Below are 19,955 nucleotides of genomic sequence, written 5' to 3' on the forward strand. Positions count from 1 at the left end.
TGTGTGTGTGTGTGTTTGTGTGTGTTTGTGTGTGTGTGTCTATGAAAGTATTTATGTATGTATGTATGAAAACCTAAGATGTATAGAGATAACAAGTTAGCTGAACAATAAAGGGATTAATATAAAGAATAAATTCAAGTAGAATATGAGCTGCTGACATCCCAGTGTGCTGCTGCAGATATGAAGGTCATGGATCTTCATATCCTGCTGGTGCAGACATGAAGGTCATGGATCTTCATATCTGCTGGTGCAGACATGAAGGTCATGGATCTTCATATCTGCTGCTGCAGACATGAAGGTCATGGATCTTCAGCCACTTCACTGGCACCTCCGTGAGTTTAGCTGAGGTGCTGACGGGGTCAGATGACAGGAGAAACATCAGAGGGCCACAGTCGGCATATGGGGATGGGTCACATGGGGTCTGAGAGATCTGGGACTTGGTGACACATGGTCAGCATCAACATGACCACCTCAGCTTAACACTCATCTGCAAACAACAAAGGTCTTGATGCTTCATATATAAATGTGTCCTGTATGCAGCTCATTCATGTCTCTAGAATCCAGAAACAAAAAGGTAAAAATGAACATCACAGTAGAAGGAGGACAGTATGGACTCCTCATGAGGGTTTTCCTGTAAGACAATCAGGAGATGTGGAGACCACATAAGTATATTATTCCATTTAAATATTATTTAAGATCACTTCCTCCTAAAGTACACACCCAAGTACTTCAAACCTCGTGTATATAAATGTATATTAGCAAAGTCAGGAGGCAGTGGGGAATTGCCGCAGACGATACGTGAAACCGAGTCTCCTGCACCATGGGCGACTGTGCTAGCCAGTTGACTAAAGGGTTGGACTATTAGCCAAGAGCTAGCCACGCATAGGTGGGCAATCTTATCCAGAAAGGGCCAGTGTGAGGGAAGGTTTTTGTTCCAACCAAGCAGTTACACACCTGTGTGTCCTAATCAAGTTCCTCAGCAAAGACTCTACTGGTTGATCAGGGGCATCAGGAGTGTAACTGCTTGGTTGGAACAAAAACCTTCACCCACACCGGCCCTTTCTGGATAAGCTGCCCACCCCTGCTGCTAGCAAGTCTACACTTCCGTGGTCGTTACAGTATGTTTGTAGACTTTGGGTCACATCTTGTCAGTGGCTTGGTGTCAGTCATGTCTGACATGTTGGATGTTGTGAGGAGGAACCTTGAGGTTGTGTTGGACTCGATGGCCGACGTGCCTCCACACCTGAAGAGAAACCTCCACAGCAGCCTGCTAGCACTGCTAACTGGTGTTAGCATGAAGACGTGACGGTTTAAACAGCGTAGCTGCTGTTCAGTCAGAGCAGCTGTTGTCAGAATAAACTAATTACTGAGGGTCAGATTGGTCTTTCTGTCTGCTGTGTCTCAGAGACTCCTGAAACACGTCTACCAACATCATCCGCTTCATGATGCCCTTCTTCACACTCACTTTCCAAACAACTTCCACGTTTTAACTGCCCTCAAAACAAAGATGAGCAAGAGTGAGGAAACAGTTGACAGTTTGCTGTTTGCCTTGATCATTTTGAGACTTTGAACATTTCACAGTGGTTTGATCAAGTCTGATCTACTAGTTCTCCTGGTGCTGAGTGGGCCGGAGCAGCACCGGCAGTTCTCAGCATCACAATTTCCACAGGAAGTGGCTTGTGGTGGAGGTGCAGCATGACAACCTATCTGCCCCTGGTGAGGGTTTCTACCCTCACCCTGCTGTGACAGGATGTGTGTGTGTGTGTGGAACGAGGCCAGCCATGCTCTGCAGGCACAGACAGGAAGTTGCATCAGGTATGGCGGCCACGGGAGGAATCAGTGTGAGAGCAGAAATGATGAGCCGGGTAACATCTGGTGTAAGATAAATTATAAAGTAGTGATAATTTACTTGAAATCCTATAATTAGTGATTATAAGTGATATTTCTATATAAGGCTGTTAGATATGCGCTAAATATTGACACGTGCAGACTTGTAATGAGACTAACTGTGAAATAAGAATTCTTTGGACATCAACAGTGAGAAGGTCAAAGGTCAGACCTGTATTTAAATGTCATACAGACAGAATTCTGTTTCTGTAAACATCTCAGATGTTCTTACAGACATTACCAAATGGACAGACCTGTAGAAGGCCAAAGCCAACTGCCAAGAACTTGTGCTCCCTTTTGCATCGGGCTTCTGACTGGGAGATGTAAGTGGATGTGAAGAAGAGACTTGTCTTTCCAGAAGAGGTGGTAGAAACCTCACTCAGACCAGACATGGTACTTCTATCCAGCAGCACAAAAACTATCTTAGTAGCCGAACTCACAGTGCCCTGGGAGGACAGGCTAGCCATCTCTCACCAACAGGAGAAAGCCAAGTACCAGGATTTAATTGATGAAGCTTTCGTCAAAGGATGGTACCCAACCTTGTTCCCCATCAAGGTCAGCAGCTGTGGTTTCCCAGCAACATCATTGCTCTACTTCCTGCAGAAGATGGGTTTGGAAACCAGACAGCTGAGGCAAGCCATTGGTGAGATACCCACGGCAGCTGAGACCAGCTCAAGATGGTTGTGGTTGATGAGAGCCCACAGTTGGAGCCCTTCTGCAGGTGAAGGCTAATTTGGTCTTTGCTGCCCCACTCAGGTGAGGCGTACAGGCTAAGGGGCGAAACACTTGTGACCCTGACATACCTGCTGAAGATGCAGGAGGGTTCACCACAACATGAATGTTCTGACCACCCTTCCACCAAGGAATACCACCAAGAGGAGAAACTTGCAACATCCTAAGTAGCTCCTGCAGGTTCTGCTTGTAGTGAAGCATCGCTGATGTTTATTTCACCTGACACGTGCACACTTGTAATGAGACCAACTGTAAAATAAGAATTATTTGGGCATCAACAGTGGGAAGGTCAAAGGTCAGGCCTGTATTTAACTGTCCTAAAGAGAGAATTCTGTCTCTGTAAACATCTCAGATCTTCTAAATCGCTTAAGTTCATTTTTACATCAACTGCATGACAGCATCCAATAGTAAGAGGTCGTCAGTTTTCACCCTGATAATTAACGGAACAAGTATTCCTGAGAAACAGGAGCCCCGGTCAAAGGTCAGATCTTCTTTCACATCTATTTCCCGTCTGGTTTTGACTCTCTCTAATGGAGTATAATTGTATAACCATTCAGTCATGTTAGTTATTTGTCAGTAGGAAGACCAAATGTTGGCCTGTGGCAGCAGTACAAATGCTAAGATGGGCTCGTCTTCCTCTGACTCACATCAGTATGACATCAACACGTAGGGCTTTTTTGGCTGCTGGTCAGACTCGAGTGTTTCAGGACATGACAGGTAGACATCTCTGTTGACATTTCATTAACTAAATTACAAACTGTTTATTTTGTAGATCATGTTTTGGATTAAGCGATAATGAAAATACTCCGTTGCAGCCCTAAATATACTATATCCCAACAGCACTCAACCGGAAACATAAACAGTTGCTTGACTTCTAACGACCCAGTTTCATTCTCATTAACTCTCAGGTCCGTCTCCAACCAAACGGGCAACAACTGGTTTGTTTCGTTACCTCGAGCTCTTTGAACCCAACTGAATGCCAGAGAAATATTTTGATGATCCGTACATGAAGGAGTAAATGTTTGGTTTCGTGATAAAAGGAGAATGTTTCCTTAAAAAACAGTGATATTTAATTTGATTCAACCAGGGAAGAAACTCACCGAGATTAGAAATGTCTTTTACAAGAGTGCCCTGGCCACGGGAGGCAGCAGCAGACACACACACACACACACACACACACACACACACACAAACACAACACAAACAGTGGACTGCAATATAGGTGAAGAACAGGGTATCTATATATGCATTTACAGTGTTAAAACCAAGGCAGGACAGAAACTCTGCCTCTCGGGTTTTCAACTTCATTAACTTGAAGTCATTCAGGGCCACCAGGTTGACCCATTTTAGCTCCTTTGGAGACAATTCCAGGAAAAACAGTCAAAATAGCTGAAAGCCTTCATTCCCATTCCAGTGTGCACATTAGGAATGGACAGTAGGACAATATGGCAGCACGGGGGACGTCCTGCAGCATTGCTCCTACACACACAACTACACAAGTAGGCAAAAGGCCAAGAATGGCCTTATATATGAAGAGAGAGCAGTGGCTAAGCCTACACATGTGTAGTGCAGGCCAGCTCCCCCTGGAATGAAGCGTGCAGTGACGAGGCAGAGCCTTTCAGTCTGTGATCAAGCTCAGTGCACCATGGTAGACCGGGTCAGTGGCCTGAAGACATTTAGCAGATGCAGCAGAATACAAGAGGTTGTCATAAGCTAAGACAGGCATCAAGGTTGCAGGAACAAGCCTTCCCACCACCCACCAACCACACAGGTCGCCATCTTGAATCGCCTCTCTCGCCTCCCCCGAAGGTGGAAGCTGGAAACAGCTGGCAGTGACGTCAGGAGAACAACAGCGATGGAGAAACCTCAGGAAGAGCACCAGAGGAGGAATGTGGTGATGATAACAATAACAATGATAAATAACAGCTTCCGGTCAGATGCTGCTGCTTTCTGCTGGAGGCCCCACATGACCAATCAGATTGCTGACATTTCAGATTGGCAGACGCGAGTTCCCGCCCACAGCAGCTCTGTCCTACAGGGCAGAGCCACAACGTTAAGCACTTCAAAGTGCCCTTCAACACAGGATTAGTGATGTCACAAGCACACAACTGTGTGTAGTGTTTTTACAGTGTGGATGAGGCAGGTAGATGATATGAGTGGAGCTCAGAAAAGATCCACCCCTGACTTATTGAAAGTAAAAACATGTCCTATCAGATAAAAGACAGTGAGTAGAGAAGACAGTGTGTCCTCTACAGGACTACAAGTCTTCCATTTAATGAGGCTGCCCGGCACACGTCGCCGTGTGTAGTGATGGGACCGTTTGACCAGACACATGACAGTCTGGTTTAATGTATGAAGGTTATTTCTACATGTAAATCGGTGTGTTGAGGGGAGGACACACAGCAGCGTTGACTTCTAAGCTACACACTCTTTATTCAGAGTCAGCTCGGTTCTGTCCTTTCTATCGACATCTCAACCCTACATGGACCATGTACACAGAATGTACACATTATGTACACAATACACAGTCCATGACAACACCACAATATACGGTGCATATGGGGGTGTCAGCTGCTCAGCAACCTGAGGGCTTGTGGAAAGAAACTAGCACTGAGACTAACTTTAACAACGTTACCCAGACAGCAAAGCTGCTGTGGCCCGGACCCGTCCCACACCCGGCACTTCATCCGGCACCATATACCACGTGGAGTGATGGTACTGGGGCGGTCCGCTCCTGTTTGCCAGATCTGGGCCAGAACCAAGCCACAGCAATGCTGCATGTTTGCCAAAGGTGGCCATATTTGTTTTGTGATATTTGGGCCATATTCCCCATTTACCACACGGGGCGCTGCAGGCTCACATCCAGACTACATGTTGCCCAGAGCACCGCAGCTTTGCCACCAAAGGCCCACATGTGATGTGGCATATTTGGGCCATGTTTGCTGTTATACATGTGGGCCACTTCAGGCTCACATCCATTTTGTCAGGGCCAGAAGAAGACCACCAGTGCTGCATCACTGCCTGAAGTGGCCCACATCCGGATGCTGTCTGGGAGTGGAGGTGGTCTGACATAAACCCTTTGTGTGACAATAGTTACACACATGAACGTTTGACTGGTAGACTACAGACCTTTAAGTTTGGTTTCCATGCTGGTGGAGTTTGGTGTGATAACTCAGATCTTAGTGTCCTCTTCGTTTGTCTCAGAGTGTTTCTGTCCAAATAATCCAGTGATTAGCAAAAGGCAGAAGTTTTGTTATCATAATTCCACAACTAAAGACAACTTTACACTCACAATGATGACTGTACTTTTTAATGTGCATGTTATTCACAACACGTTACACTTGTTTCACGTCCACTCCAGTTAGAAACACACAACCAAACAAACCAAATCCTGATTAAAAGACAGGTAGATAAATGTTTGATGCTGTTGTAGAAGTTGAATAATAACACGTGTTCATTGTTTTAAAGACAATTCCCCTCAACAGGAATATGATGTAACATGTGTTGTACTGTCTGAACCTTTGGTAGGACACAACTCTTGGTTTGCTTGTTATTAATCTGAACTTTGTCTTGTTGATTCTTTTCCTCACACTGACACCGTCTGTTGTTGTCCCACAGAATGCAGAGCTCAGAAAGACAACGAGCTCCAACCCAAAGGAGGTGTGACTGTTAGTGAGGGAGAGACAGTAACACTGGACTGTCACCAGTCACACCAGTCCATCTCTTTACTGGTACAGACAGGCTGCAGACGACACGCCCACATTCATTCTGAGACCCTATTCTTATGGATCAGGGGACACAGAGGACGGGTTCAAGGAGAGATCTGATTCCAGTCTGGATTCCAGCTCAAGATCAGTTCCTCTGAAGATCCAGAGTCTGCAGCTGTCTGACTCTGCTGTGTACTACTGTGCTCTGAGGCCCACAGTGACAGGAAACTGCAGAACCTACTACACAAACCTTTGGAGGGTCTATCAAGAATGAGGTAACGGCCACTGGACTGCCCCTCACCTGTTTCACCCTGCCGGGGGGTGTTTGTGCTGTGGTGGTGTGCTGCGCTAGTGCAGTATAGATAGGCTGGTATGTGCTCCATGCTTGTTGATGTATTTTGTTCTTATTTCTATTTCTTATTGTATCTGTTATTTCTATTTGTTTCTGTTTTCTTGTTTCTATTTGTTTCTACTTTCTTGTTATCTTGTATCTTGTTAGTTTCTAGTTTTTTCTTACTGGAGCGTGAGTGTCTGTACTAGAACCCAATTTCCCCTCGGGATGAATCAAGTGTTCTGGTTCTGATTAATACAAATTGATCATTTAAAACAAAAACACTTTTGTAGCAACAAAACATTCATGTTCGGTCCAAATCTGAGTGAGATGAAATTCTGCTCTCAACAAAATCAGTAACAGGCCATTGTGTTGTAGAAGTCATCCAGGTTTTATGAGAGATTTAACTGGACTGAGAATAAAACCCCATTAAATCCAACACCGTCTCCCACACAAAGCAGCCATATGAGATGAATGGAGTAAATGAAGGCAGCAGCAGCAGCAGCAGAAGAGCCATGTGGACATGCAGTAAAACAGCTGCTAGTGGGTCTAGTGAAGGACACAGAGGTTGGCTGGCATGTGAGGAGTAGTGAGGAGGTTGGTGTGAACAGTGGGTGAATAGGAGGAGCCAGACACACTATGAGGGGAGGACGTTAGCAGGAAGGACTGGTAAAGTCCACAGTGCAACTAAAGAGACAGCTGAACTAACAGCAGCATGCTGCTCCATCTCATCTGGTTCCTTTCTGTACTAACAGGTGAGTCTGCTGTCACCATGACAACCTGCTGCACACTGACTCTGACCATACAGGCTGACAAGCAGACACACACATTTACCATCACCAGCAGGCTCAATATGGACAACAACCAACACACAAAGCCCACACTAACTCACTGAATTACCACCACGACACCTTTTCACTGCAGCACCTTCTTGGATATTTCCACATCTTATAGGTGGTAGTTTGGAAGAAGATTTAGATGATGATAAAACACCTTTTATTCTCTTATTTACATGAATAGGAACAGTTTTCATCACGTTATGAAGAGTTTCTCCACTGTCTTCTCCTCCAACCCTCATGGACAATGTCAGTCTAATAGCTTCATTTTCTCTACTTGTTTCCAGGGATGATAGCTGGACAGCACAGCATCTCTCCTGAAAAACAGGAAGTCAATGGAAGAGAAGGAGAATCTGTCACCCTGACATGCTCTTACCAGACAAGTGATGCTGGTGTTGGACTTTACTGGTTCAGACAACATCCTAACCAGGCACCTCAGTTTATCCTCTTTAAAGGAGCCGGGACAGCGAGCACATGGGGAAACATCCCTGATCCTCGTTACCAAACCATAACATCTCACATGTCAACTAAACTCACCATAACAGATGTAACCCTGGCAGACACTGCTCTCTACTGCTGTGTTCTGGTACGCACAGTGACAGATAGTCTGGGAAGACCCACAGTGATAGAAAGTCTAGAAGAGTCTTTACAAAAACTTGGAGCCAAATATCTCAGTCTTCTTCAGAGAGAAGGGAAGTGGTGATCAAACCACAGCTTTCTCTCAGATGGATTCTGCTAACTTGTGTTAATTCGTGTTAATTAATGTTAATTAATGTTAATTCGTGTTAATTCATGTTAATTCATGCTTTATCACAGTTACTTTTTCTTTTCATGCTTATTTCCATTCACTGAACAATTGAAATGTGACCCTCAAAAACTGTTGTTTACTCTCCAGATTAATTATGAAGTGTGATGTTAAAAATATTAGTACTTGTTAGTAATTAGTATTAGTACTGAGTAGAAGCAGAATACTTCACACCTGCTATCAATACACATTTACTGACATGCTGCAGTAACACACTAGACAAACACAGTTACATGTATTTATGTTCACATTACTTTACTGGAATATTACATTTTCTTTCCCTCACACACACACACACACACACACACACACACACACACACACACACACACACACACACACACACACACCGGACACACACACACACACACACACACACACACACACACACACACACAGAGTTCTCTTAGAGACCTGCATTTATTCTGACAGGCTGTTATTTAATGAAGTTTAATGAAGTTTAATGAAACGTTTTCTGGCACAGGATCCAAATGCTCTACACCAGACTCCACCAGTCACACAAACAACCACACACAAAGACCCACAATGTAGTTATTACAATCACAATGATCTCACACACGATCACAAGTCACACAAATACATGAGTCTGACAAGTAATCACAGTCACACAACCCTCACAGTGGTCACAACCCAGCTGTATCATTGTATCCCAGTCCTTTGTGGACACCGTGTGTGTACTCTGTGTTTAGAAGGGTGGAGTGGGGGCGCTGCACCACCCCTCTGGAAGTTCTTTCCAGTGGCGTGTCGTCCACTAAGGGCGCTAGGGCGCCGCCTTACCTACAGTTCCAATTGGAAAATAAGTATGGTAACAAATTATTTTTTAAATTGTGGTGCCGTGTGTGTATAAAATTCAATTGTTATATTTACATAAAGCATGCATTATCATGGAACAGTGTGATAACTGATGAAAAAACATTGCTTGCAACCTGGGGCGCCGTAATGTGGAGGGGGGTTAGGATGATGCCAAGGGCCCAGCACGGACAGGGGCCCTTCAGAGAACACTATTATTATTTTTATTATTTTCATGAGTAAGTGAATGTACTTAAAATTATAATTGTATGTATTAAAAAGTTACAAATGAAACAAGCTTGTGTTTTGTTTCTCCATTTTTGGCCAAATTACCAGGATGGATTGGCCTTATTTCCCCCCTCTCTCTGTGCATTGCATGGCTCAGTCAGTCTTACAGAGCGCGCTAGCCTAGAACAGTTGACTCCAGTAGAATAACGTTAGGTGAAGAGATGGAGAGATGTCGTCCAAACCATATGAACTTGGATTATGTGGCCATGATGAGAGCAGTGACACTGCCGACCCTGGGGTTTTTATCGGACTAGTGGATTTTGCTGCTGAATTGGACAGCGTGTTGGAACAACATTTGGAAAAGGCAACCGTGTTTAAAGGTACATCCAATATCATTCAGAATGAACTGCTGGATTGCATGTTGGGGATCATGCGAGAGTACATATTAGATGAGATTAAAAACGCAGACTTTCTGGCCAGTCAGGCTGACGAAACCACTGATGCATCAAGGCAGTCTCGGTTAGTACTTGTACTACGTTATACTGACAAATCACAGCAGGTTCAGGAGCGTTTACAGTTTTACTGCCATACAGACTGCCAATGCCGAGACTGCTGCCGCATCAATTCTCCATCCGTTAGAACACATCCTGCCAGAGAAGGGAGAGCAGCAGAGAGATAAAGTGATAGAAGGGAGAGCAGCAGAGAGATAAAGTGATAGAAGGGAGAGCAGCAGAGAGATAAAGTGATAGAAGGGAGAGCAGCAGAGATAAAGTGATAGAAGGGAGAGCAGCAGAGAGATAATGTGATAGAAGGGAGAGCAGCAGAGAGATAATGTGATAGAAGGGAGAGCAGCAGAGAGATAAAGTGATAGAAGGGAGAGCAGCAGAGAGATAAAGTGATAGAAGGGAGAGCAACAGAGAGATAAAGTGATAGAAGGGAGAGCAGCAGAGCTATAAAGTGATAGAAGGGAGAGCAACAGAGAGATAAAGTGATAGAAGGGAGAGCAGCAGAGCTATAAAGTGATAGAAGGAAGAGCAGCAGAGAGATAAAGCGATAGAAAGGAGAGCAGCAGAGAGATAAAGTGATAGAAGGGAGAGCAGCAGAGAGATAAAGTGATAGAAGGGAGAGAGCAGCAGAGATAAAGTGATAGAAGGGAGAGCAGCAGAGATAAAGTGATAGAAGGGAGATCAGCAGAGAGATAAAGTGATAGAAGGGAGAGCAGCAGAGAGATAAAGTGATAGAAGGGAGATCAGCAGAGAGATAAGGTGATAGAAGGGAGAACAGCAGAGAGATAAAGTGATAGAAGGGAGAGCAGCAGAGATAAAGTGATAGAAGGGAGAGCAGCAGAGCTATAAAGTGATAGAAGGGAGAGAGCAGCAGAGAGATAAAGTGATAGAAGGGAGAGCAGCAGAGAGATAAAGCGATAGAAGGGAGAGCAGCAGAGAGATAAAGTGATAGAAGGGAGAGCAGCAGAGAGATAAAGTGATAGAAGGGAGAGCGGCAGAGATAAAGTGATTGAAGGGAGGGCAGCAGAGAGATAATGTGATAGAAGGGAGAGCAGCAGAGAGATAAAGTGATAGAAGGGAGAGCAGCAGAGATAAAGTGATAGAAGGGAGAACAGCAGAGCTATAAAGTGATAGAAGGGAGAGAGCAGCAGAGAGATAAAGTGATAGAAGGGAGAGCAACAGAGAGATAAAGTGATAGAAGGGAGAGCAACAGAGAGATAAAGTGATAGAAGGGAGAGCAGCAGAGAGATAAAGTGATAGAAGGGAGAGCAGCAGAGAGATAATGTGATAGAAGGGAGAGCAGCAGAGAGATAAAGTGATAGAAGGGAGAGCAACAGAGAGATAAAGCGATAGAAGGGAGAGCAACAGAGAGATAAAGTGATAGAAGGGAGAGCAGCAGAGAGATAAAGCGATAGAAGGGAGAGCAGCAGAGAAATAAAGTGATAGAAGGGAGAGCAGCAGAGAGCTAAAGCGATAGAAGGGAGAGCAGCAGAGAGATAATGTGATAGAAGGGAGAGCAGCAGAGAGATAAAGTGATAGAAGGGAGAGCAGCAGAGATAAAGTGATAGAAGGGAGAACAGCAGAGCTATAAAGTGATAGAAGGGAGAGAGCAGCAGAGATAAAGTGATAGAAGGGAGAGCAACAGACAGATAAAGTGATAGAAGGGAGAGCAACAGAGAGATAAAGTGATAGAAGGGAGAGCAGCAGAGAGATAAAGTGATAGAAGGGAGAGCAGCAGAGAGATAAAGTGATAGAAGGGAGAGCAGCAGAGAGATAAAGTGATAAAAGGGAGAGCAGCAGAGAGATAAAGTGATAGAAGGGAGAGCAGCAGAGAGATAAAGTGATAGAAGGGAGAGCAGCAGAGAGATAAAGTGATAGAAGGGAGAACAGCAGAGAGATATAGTGATAGAAGGGAGAGCAGCAGAGAGATAAAGTGATAGAAGGGAGAGCAGCAGAGAGATAAAGTGATAGAAGGGAGAACAGCAGAGAGATAAAGTGATAGAAGGGAGAGCAGCAGAGAGATAAAGTGATAGAAGGGAGAACAGCAGAGAGATAAAGTGATAGAAGGGAGATTAGCAGAGAGATAAAGTGATAGAAGGGAGAACAGCAGAGCTATAAAGTGATAGAAGGGAGAGAGCAGCAGAGATAAAGTGATAGAAGGGAGAGCAACAGAGAGATAAAGTGATAGAAGGGAGAGCAACAGAGAGATAAAGTGATAGAAGGGAGAGCAGCAGAGAGATAAAGTGATAGAAGGGAGAGCAGCAGAGAGATAAAGTGATAGAAGGGAGAGCAGCAGAGATAAAGTGATAGAAGGGAGAGCAGCAGAGAGATAATGTGATAGAAGGGAGAGCAGCAGAGAGATAAAGTGATAGAAGGGAGAGCAGCAGAGAGATAAAGTGATAGAAGGGGGAGCAGCAGAGAGATAATGTGATAGAAGGGAGAGCAGCAGAGAGATAAAGTGATAGAAGGGAGAGCAACAGATAGATAAAGCGATAGAAGGGAGAGCAACAGAGAGATAAAGTGATAGAAGGGAGAGCAGCGGAGAGATAAAGCGATAGAAGGGAGAGTAGCAGAGAGATAAAGTGATAGAAGGGAGAGCAGCAGAGAGATAAAGCGATAGAAGGGAGAGCAGCAGAGATAAAGTGATAGAAGGGAGAGCAGCAGAGAGATAATGTGATAGAAGGGAGAGCAGCAGAGAGATAAAGTGATAGAAGGGAGAGCAGCAGAGATAAAGTGATAGAAGGGAGAACAGCAGAGCTATAAAGTGATAGAAGGGAGAGAGCAGCAGAGATAAAGTGATAGAAGGGAGAGCAACAGCGAGATAAAGTGATAGAAGGGAGAGCAACAGAGAGATAAAGTGATAGAAGGGAGAGCAGCAGAGAGATAAAGTGATAGAAGGGAGAACAGCAGAGAGATATAGTGATAGAAGGGAGAGCAGCAGAGAGATAAAGTGATAGAAGGGAGAGCAGCAGAGAGATAAAGTGATAGAAGGGAGAACAGCAGAGAGATAAAGTGATAGAAGGGAGAACAGCAGAGAGATAAAGTGATAGAAGGGAGAGCAGCAGAGCTATAAAGTGATAGAAGGGAGAGCAGCAGAGAGATAAAGTGATAGAAGGGAGAGCAGCAGAGAGATAAAGTGATAGCGCAGGCTTACGACGATGCAAAACCAGTGACTCTGTAGTCAGCAAGGAATCTCTGTGTGTCCCTGAGCAGACCAACAGCTACATCTAACTGCATTTCAGATGACTGCATAAGTTAGCTGACATGCTGGATCTTTGCTAGAATGTCATACCACACAACTAAGCAAACAGAACAACGGTATGAGCCCACTTCTTCTGCCAAAGACTGAGCTCCAATCCTGATGTTTCCATCAGAGGCCTTATCCCTCACCTCCAAGAGGGCCTCCCTTACCTCTGCAGCCTGATAGCGTAGAGCCTCTACACTTTTGATTCTGCTCTCCCACCTAGTTTCTGCCCAGGATTTCACACTAATTGTAACATGTTTTTTCAGGATTGCCCATCTCTGAACACTTGCTGAAAAAAGGACATAGATCTTTTGGAGGTATCCAAAGTAGCTAACTGCATCTGTGGAGGCTTTGGCTGCATCAGAAACAACTAAGTTCAGGGTATGTGCCCCACAGTGCACAAAAAAGGCTTGGGGATTGACTTCTAAGTGTCTGGCCTGTACACCCTTGTGTTTCCCACACATGTTCGATCCATTATTGTAAGCCTGACCTCTGCAGTCACCAAAGGGGAGATTGTGTTCATTTAACCTTTTGAGTAGGAGGTTTGTCAAATTTTCACCAGTGCTTTCGTCTGCCACAAGAAAACCAATGAAATGTTCCTTGATCTCTGGCATGTCACTGAAACAGACTATTTGAATGATTGCAGACATTTGTTCTTGGTGGCTTCAATCTGGGGTGCAATCTAATATGATTGAGAAGTATTTGGCTGGTTTGATTTCGGTCACAATTTCTTCCATTACTTTGCTACTCATTGCTGCAATTAGTTCATTCTGAACAGTTTTCCCTATGTAATGTGGATGATATCCAACTGCACTTTGCACCCTTGCAATATGTTGCTGTATTACAGGATGAAACTTAGCAAGAAGTTCCACCTCTTTCAAAAAGTTACCGTTGTCTGGCTGGTACATTGCGTCACTTGATCCTCTTAAAGTGAGGTTTCTCTGTGCTAGAGATTGGCTAATGGCCACTAAATGAGTAAGAACATCCTTCTAACACCTCTTCTCAGCCTCTAGTAGTAACATGTCCTGCCTGTCTATAGTCTTCCCCTTTTTGAGACGCAACTCTAAATCCTTCCAGGCTGCCATATGCTTGGTGTGTTCAGGAGAACTCTCATGGCTTTTCAAGATAGATTGTGCATTCTTCCAATCACTTCCCCCCCATTTGACTAAATTATACTCTTTTGGAGAAAACAATTTGCAGCAAAAATAAAAAAGTGCATTGCTTTTGGGGGAATAAGTTAACCAGCTTCTACTCATTTTCTCACCATTTACCAATGTTCAAAAGAAGTAGTGGTGGTGGCATGCACTGCTATCTTCTCTTTTGGGGAAGGTGTAGTCAGATTTAGGCTATAGTGGACCTTTGCTTACAACATCAGCTCTTACTGTGTCTGATAAGACAGAGGGCCAGTCAGCTGGGTTAGAAGGTTGAGCTTGGCTGGCAGCTGGGACAGGAGGTGGGTGGGTGAGGTCTGTTTCAGGTACAGCCTGAGTAGAAGGACCTTCAAGTAGACATAAGACACTACAAATGTCCTGCAATGTCACACATGACATGATATAACACAGTGTAGACTATGAAACATTATTTTTCTCTTACCAGCAGTAGTAGGACAAACTTCAGTAGAAGGACCTGGCTCAGGGTCCCCTCGAGTAGAAGGACCTGGCTCAGGGTCCCTTTGAGTAGAAGGACCTGAGTCAGGGTCCTTTTGAGTAGAAGGACCTTCAAACAGACATACAGTATAAGATAATGTATAATAACCAGAAAACCTTTACCTAAAACGGACATACTGGACATCTGCAATGTCACACAAATAACACAGTATTTTGAACCATTACTCACCAACAGCAGTAGTTGGAGACACTTGGGGAGGTGGGTGGGGACCCACTAAGAAATTTCAACAAAGCTCCTACAGGAATACAGAAGCCAAGGTTAAAAATGAACCCTATATACTTGCCAATGGAAGGTAAATTTAGCCATTGTCGAGTAAATTGAAGCACTAGGTAACATTTTTATCTTAAAATAACAGCTTCAGAATTATTTTGATGGAACACTGCCTTGTAATAGGGAGAACTGAGCCCCTATCCTTCCCACTCACTACCCTCAATGCCTGGTTCTAGGACTACAGTATGTAACTTTAAGCCAATTTTCGCGAGTGAATGGAAGTCAATGGAGTGTAGTTGCACAAGCATCCACTGAGCGGCGCCAGTCCCCTACAAATCGCCTAAAATCTAGACGTTCTATAGTGATGTTTTAAGACCACTCGCCATTCTGTCTGGTTAAAAAAAAAACCCAGCTTGGCTAGTTATGCTAGTCACTGTTGCAGTTTATGCACCAAGCGGGTACTTTGGCCTTGCTCTCTGTATCTCCGCTAAATTACCTAGCTAGCTAGCACTAGCTAGATACGAGGGGACAGAAAGTAGGCAGGCGGGCTTTTCAAAGTCCGGACCACCGTCTGCAAGTCATCCTTGTGCAGGGGCCATGCTAATCTTCTCTAGCATAACTTGATTTCAGGCAAACAATGCTATTTCCCATAATAAATGATCCTTCCTGCCATATTTCTACATACAGTTAATGTTACTTCTATTATTACTGCACACTAGGCTACTAGCTATAACTTAAGTTAATACTGATGATGATGGATGGTAGCTAGATCTAGCTGGCTAGCTAGCTAACAACGTTGCTGCTTAGCCAGTTGTGCTAACCACTAACTAAATAATGAAATTCAAGGACATACAAGCCTCTACTTTGGCCTTGTTTTTCTTCATCTTCTTTTTTACATGTTCTTTTTTGGGCGCCAGAGGGGTACTGCCTACACGACATATTTGAGATGACCGTTGCGTTTATGATCTAGCCCAGTGTTTCTCAACCGGGGGTCCGCGGACCCCTAGTGGTCCGTGGTGTAATTGCAAGGGGTCCGTGAAAATAAAATATCTTTAAAAAAAGATCCTATGACATTTATAGAAATGGGATTATTTTATTCAAATGTGACTGAGACCTTTATCTACCTAAACTATAAAGGCTAACAGGACTTTTTTCTCTAATTACATCTGTTTCACAAGTGTAATTTATTGTATTTTAATAAGAGATCTCGCTCCCGTTTGCATGGTTAAAAGTTACTGCATAAAAATGCTGTTGTTACATATATCTGAAAGTTACTGAATACATATTCTGTTTTGTTACATATATCTGAAAGTTACTGCATAAGAATTCTGTTTTGTTAACTATATCTAAGTTACAACTGAAAGCTCTTATTTTTGCCCCAAAGAATGAATAAATGCTATAATGCAATTTAAAATGCAGTTTCTACTGTTTCTATCAAATTGAAACCCCCCTCCCCCGAGATCAGGTGGAGGGGTCCTCAGGGTAGATCAAAAACACGCAGGGGGTCCAGGACCCCAAAAAGGTTGAGAACCACTGATCTAGCCCACCCAGCCCAGCCCGGCCCACACCCCAGTCAGGTGACTGGTGAAATTAGGTGATTCGCCAGAAATTATTCAATCATCTCTGCAGACACCTCATTTCACCAGTCACAGCGTTTATCTTGGACATTGAGCAACACGGCGATTATTATATGTTAATTTTTTTAATTATTATTTTAACCGTTTCAGGGCCCTGCCGTTGTTTCAGGGGCCCTACCGTTGTTTCGGGGCCCTACCGTTGTTTCGGGGCCCTAGGCGACTGCCTATTTCGCCTATACGACGGGCCGGCTATGCTCGTGAATGATGTGGTGGCAGTTTTATTAGTCACACCATTTTCAAGACGTATGTTCGGCATTTCACTTGTTTAGCTGTGACAGTTTCCACAGCATCTGTTGAAAGGTACATTTTTAGCACTTAAAATAATAAAATGTATTCCGGGAATACAACGGGACAGACACGACTCACAGGATTGGCCTCCATTGTCAAAGGACATTCTGGTGGATTTAAAAGCCAAAGGAGTGCTCTATGACGTGTGATCGACCGCTTCATCTAGACAAAGGAGAATGGATTTTGTCTTCAAATAGACAACACTGGTGAGTCAAATGTTTTCGTTTTTTTTTTTTTTTTTTTTTGTATAGTTACTTCAAACCCAGCAACACACTCCGAAAAAGACTGGTTCATCTCAAAGACCATGTACCACACAACCAAAAAAGCAGTCTGGTGTATGCCGTACAATGCAATGAGGAGTGCACTGACCTGTACATAGGAGAAACCAAACAACCACTACACAAACGGATGGCCCAACACAGAAGGCCAAACTCCTCAGGGCAAGACTCAGCAGTCTATCTACACCTAATGGAGAAGACACACTCCTTCCAGGACAGCAACGTACACATTTTGGACAGAGAAGATAGATGGTTTGAAAGAGGGGTGAAGGAAGCCATCTATGCCAAATTGGAAAACCATCCCTCAACAGAGGAGGAGGTCTGCTACACCACCTATCTCCCACTTACAATGCCGTCCTTTCATCTCTACCCAGGAGACTCAAGAAGCCTAGCCTCCAAGAACAACAGTCGCTCACTAACGGCTCCAACCACTCTCATGACTACTGAACAATGAAGTCGAGACTAACACCCCCAACCACCGTCGCTGCTAAACATGCATATCAACAGCTCCGATGGCGACGGGCGCGGCTGGACATCGGAGGACAGGAGAGCCACGCATATCTACGGTTCTGTTAGTGATGGGCGTTGGTAAACATCGGGACACAAAGAGCCATGGACATCTATAGCTCTGACAACGACTCCAAAGAGGATAAATGCTGAGTCTCATCAGCAGCCAGTCAGACTAGCTTGGTCTACTCAGAAAGGCACAAACTGAGGAAGCCTCTTGGATGAGAGGCGAACCGTCTTCACGGATATATACCAAGTCCAGTTGCACTTGATTCAACTCCTTTGGAGAACCATGACCTGGATTAATGAGAACATTCACAGACAAACTGTAAAAAGCAGTAAAAGGGGGAAGTTTGTCCCTGAAACATCTCAGTTCAGCTTTCTTATGAAATAACTCTTCAGTTTGCAGACAGCATATTACTGCACGTTTACCAAAACACTCTTTCAGGACAATTCCAGAGACTGTTATCAAATACATCCTCCTGTTTAGCATCACCTCTGATGTGTTTTACCCTGTGTAACGTCTACATGGGAATCAAACACGTGTCTCTTCCTTTTCTCATCTGTCTTGCCTTTCAGAAACCACCACAGAGTTTCTGTCGGGGCTTTTCTCTCCGTGTGGGTTTCATACATATCATAACATCTGCTGTGGGGACCCCTGAGAAACAGGGGACTGAATGTTCAGACGGAGCTCAGCAGAAACCTCCCCATGTCCTTCCATTGGTAAGAGCCTGGAAGGGTCCTCATTTCATCCAGACTCGTCAGAGAAAGCAGCTCTTTGTCTTGGTTAAATATTCCCTGCTGGTTAAATGGTAGAATAACTGCTGAACACAAACCTTGTTAAGATCCGTCGTGTTTTACTGAGTAGAAACATTTCAAGTCCTGTGTTTTTTAAACCTTGAAACTCAACATCTAGGCTGTGCTGATAATTCACTCCGTGTCACACAGCACAGTCCAGATATTACAATAGATCATGTCCATTTAATTAGAGACGTCTGCTGAAGGAGGGTTTTTGTAGGGTGCTCTAATACTGTGCTACAGGGGGAGGGTGGAGTATTATCTTCGGTGAGCCCATCCGTCTCACAGTCCAACGAAAAGGTAAGGAAAGACTTTTTTCTGTATGTTGGTTTATTTATTCAGTTGAGAACAGGGGAAATAATTGTATGTTATATTTTAAATGTTTAGTTGTCAGGTTAGTCCTGGTGGAGATGGCAGAATAGGACATGAAACTCTAAAGTCCAGACAAGGGAAAGGTATCAACAGACCACCTTATAATAGCCTCAACATTCTCTAATCACTTTGGAAATGATAAATCTCTGAAATTGCACAGCCCCCAAACAATGTGAATTTAATCAGAGTATTGATAACCTGTTGGATTCCTGATTTAAACTCTTTATGCACACTGAAACAACTAGTTCTGACAGCAGTGGCACAGAGAGAATGATCATGGATGAATGATGGAAAAGTGGTGGATGGCTATATTAAAGACTTAGCTTTTGTAACTAGTGACCTAAAGAACTTGTCTTAGTAAATGTGATTTGAAAACAGGAGCTTCTTAAAATGTACACACTTCTATTTCCCTGATTAAATCACTGCTGCTTTGTTGGAAAGCCAAAGTTTTAATGACGTTTTCAAATGGTTTTACATGTTGTCTGGTCAGCAGGGCCAGTCTCTCAGAGCTGATTGTGCTGCTTTATTTTCAAGTGAACTTCTGTGAGGAAGAGGTGTGTGGATGTAAGTGATTCCACAGAAAGTAGAGACGGGGAAAGTGGTTTGTTCGCTGTTTGTCTCTTTGGGCTGGAGAGTAAAATGACTCTTTTGCTGTGCAGAATATATCAGGCCCAACTCGCGGTGCTGCTGGTGAACGGGTTGAGAGGGTTGCTCGTCAAAGCCCTGCTTTTAAATGTTCTGCTCACTGTCCAAGTGTTGGTCTCTAGCGGTCGATCCAGATCCAACATCCCCAAAACCTCCACACGGCTCCAAACCTACGTTATGGTACTTTCCTGAGTCCTGTTCAACAAATGTGTTCATCCGCTTTGACTTGGAGTTTATCACCATGTCTAATATTGACGGGATCGCTCAGTGAAGTCTTCTCATTTAATCAAGCAGGTATTTCATTTCCCAGCAGTCCTTCTGAAAGTACCAACGTCCTCTGAGCAAATACACTTATATGGATGCAGTAGATATTAATATATCAACAAATAAATAAAAAGTAGTGGGTTTAATCCAAAGGGGCTTTAACAGGATGTAACTGGTCAGTGGCTAAAAGTTCTGCTGAGGG

At 44.0% G+C, this 19,955-nt stretch overlaps 1 pseudogene; it reads left to right on the forward strand.

Moving 5' to 3' along the window:
* The first annotated feature begins 2,277 nt into the window (after positions 1-2,277).
* The window catches only part of LOC130124541 (T cell receptor alpha chain MC.7.G5-like), a 34,874-nt pseudogene continuing 17,196 nt past the window's right edge, over positions 2,278-19,955 (forward strand).

Source organism: Lampris incognitus, chromosome 14 (genome assembly GCF_029633865.1).
Source record: "Lampris incognitus isolate fLamInc1 chromosome 14, fLamInc1.hap2, whole genome shotgun sequence".
NCBI lineage: Eukaryota > Metazoa > Chordata > Actinopteri > Lampriformes > Lampridae > Lampris > Lampris incognitus.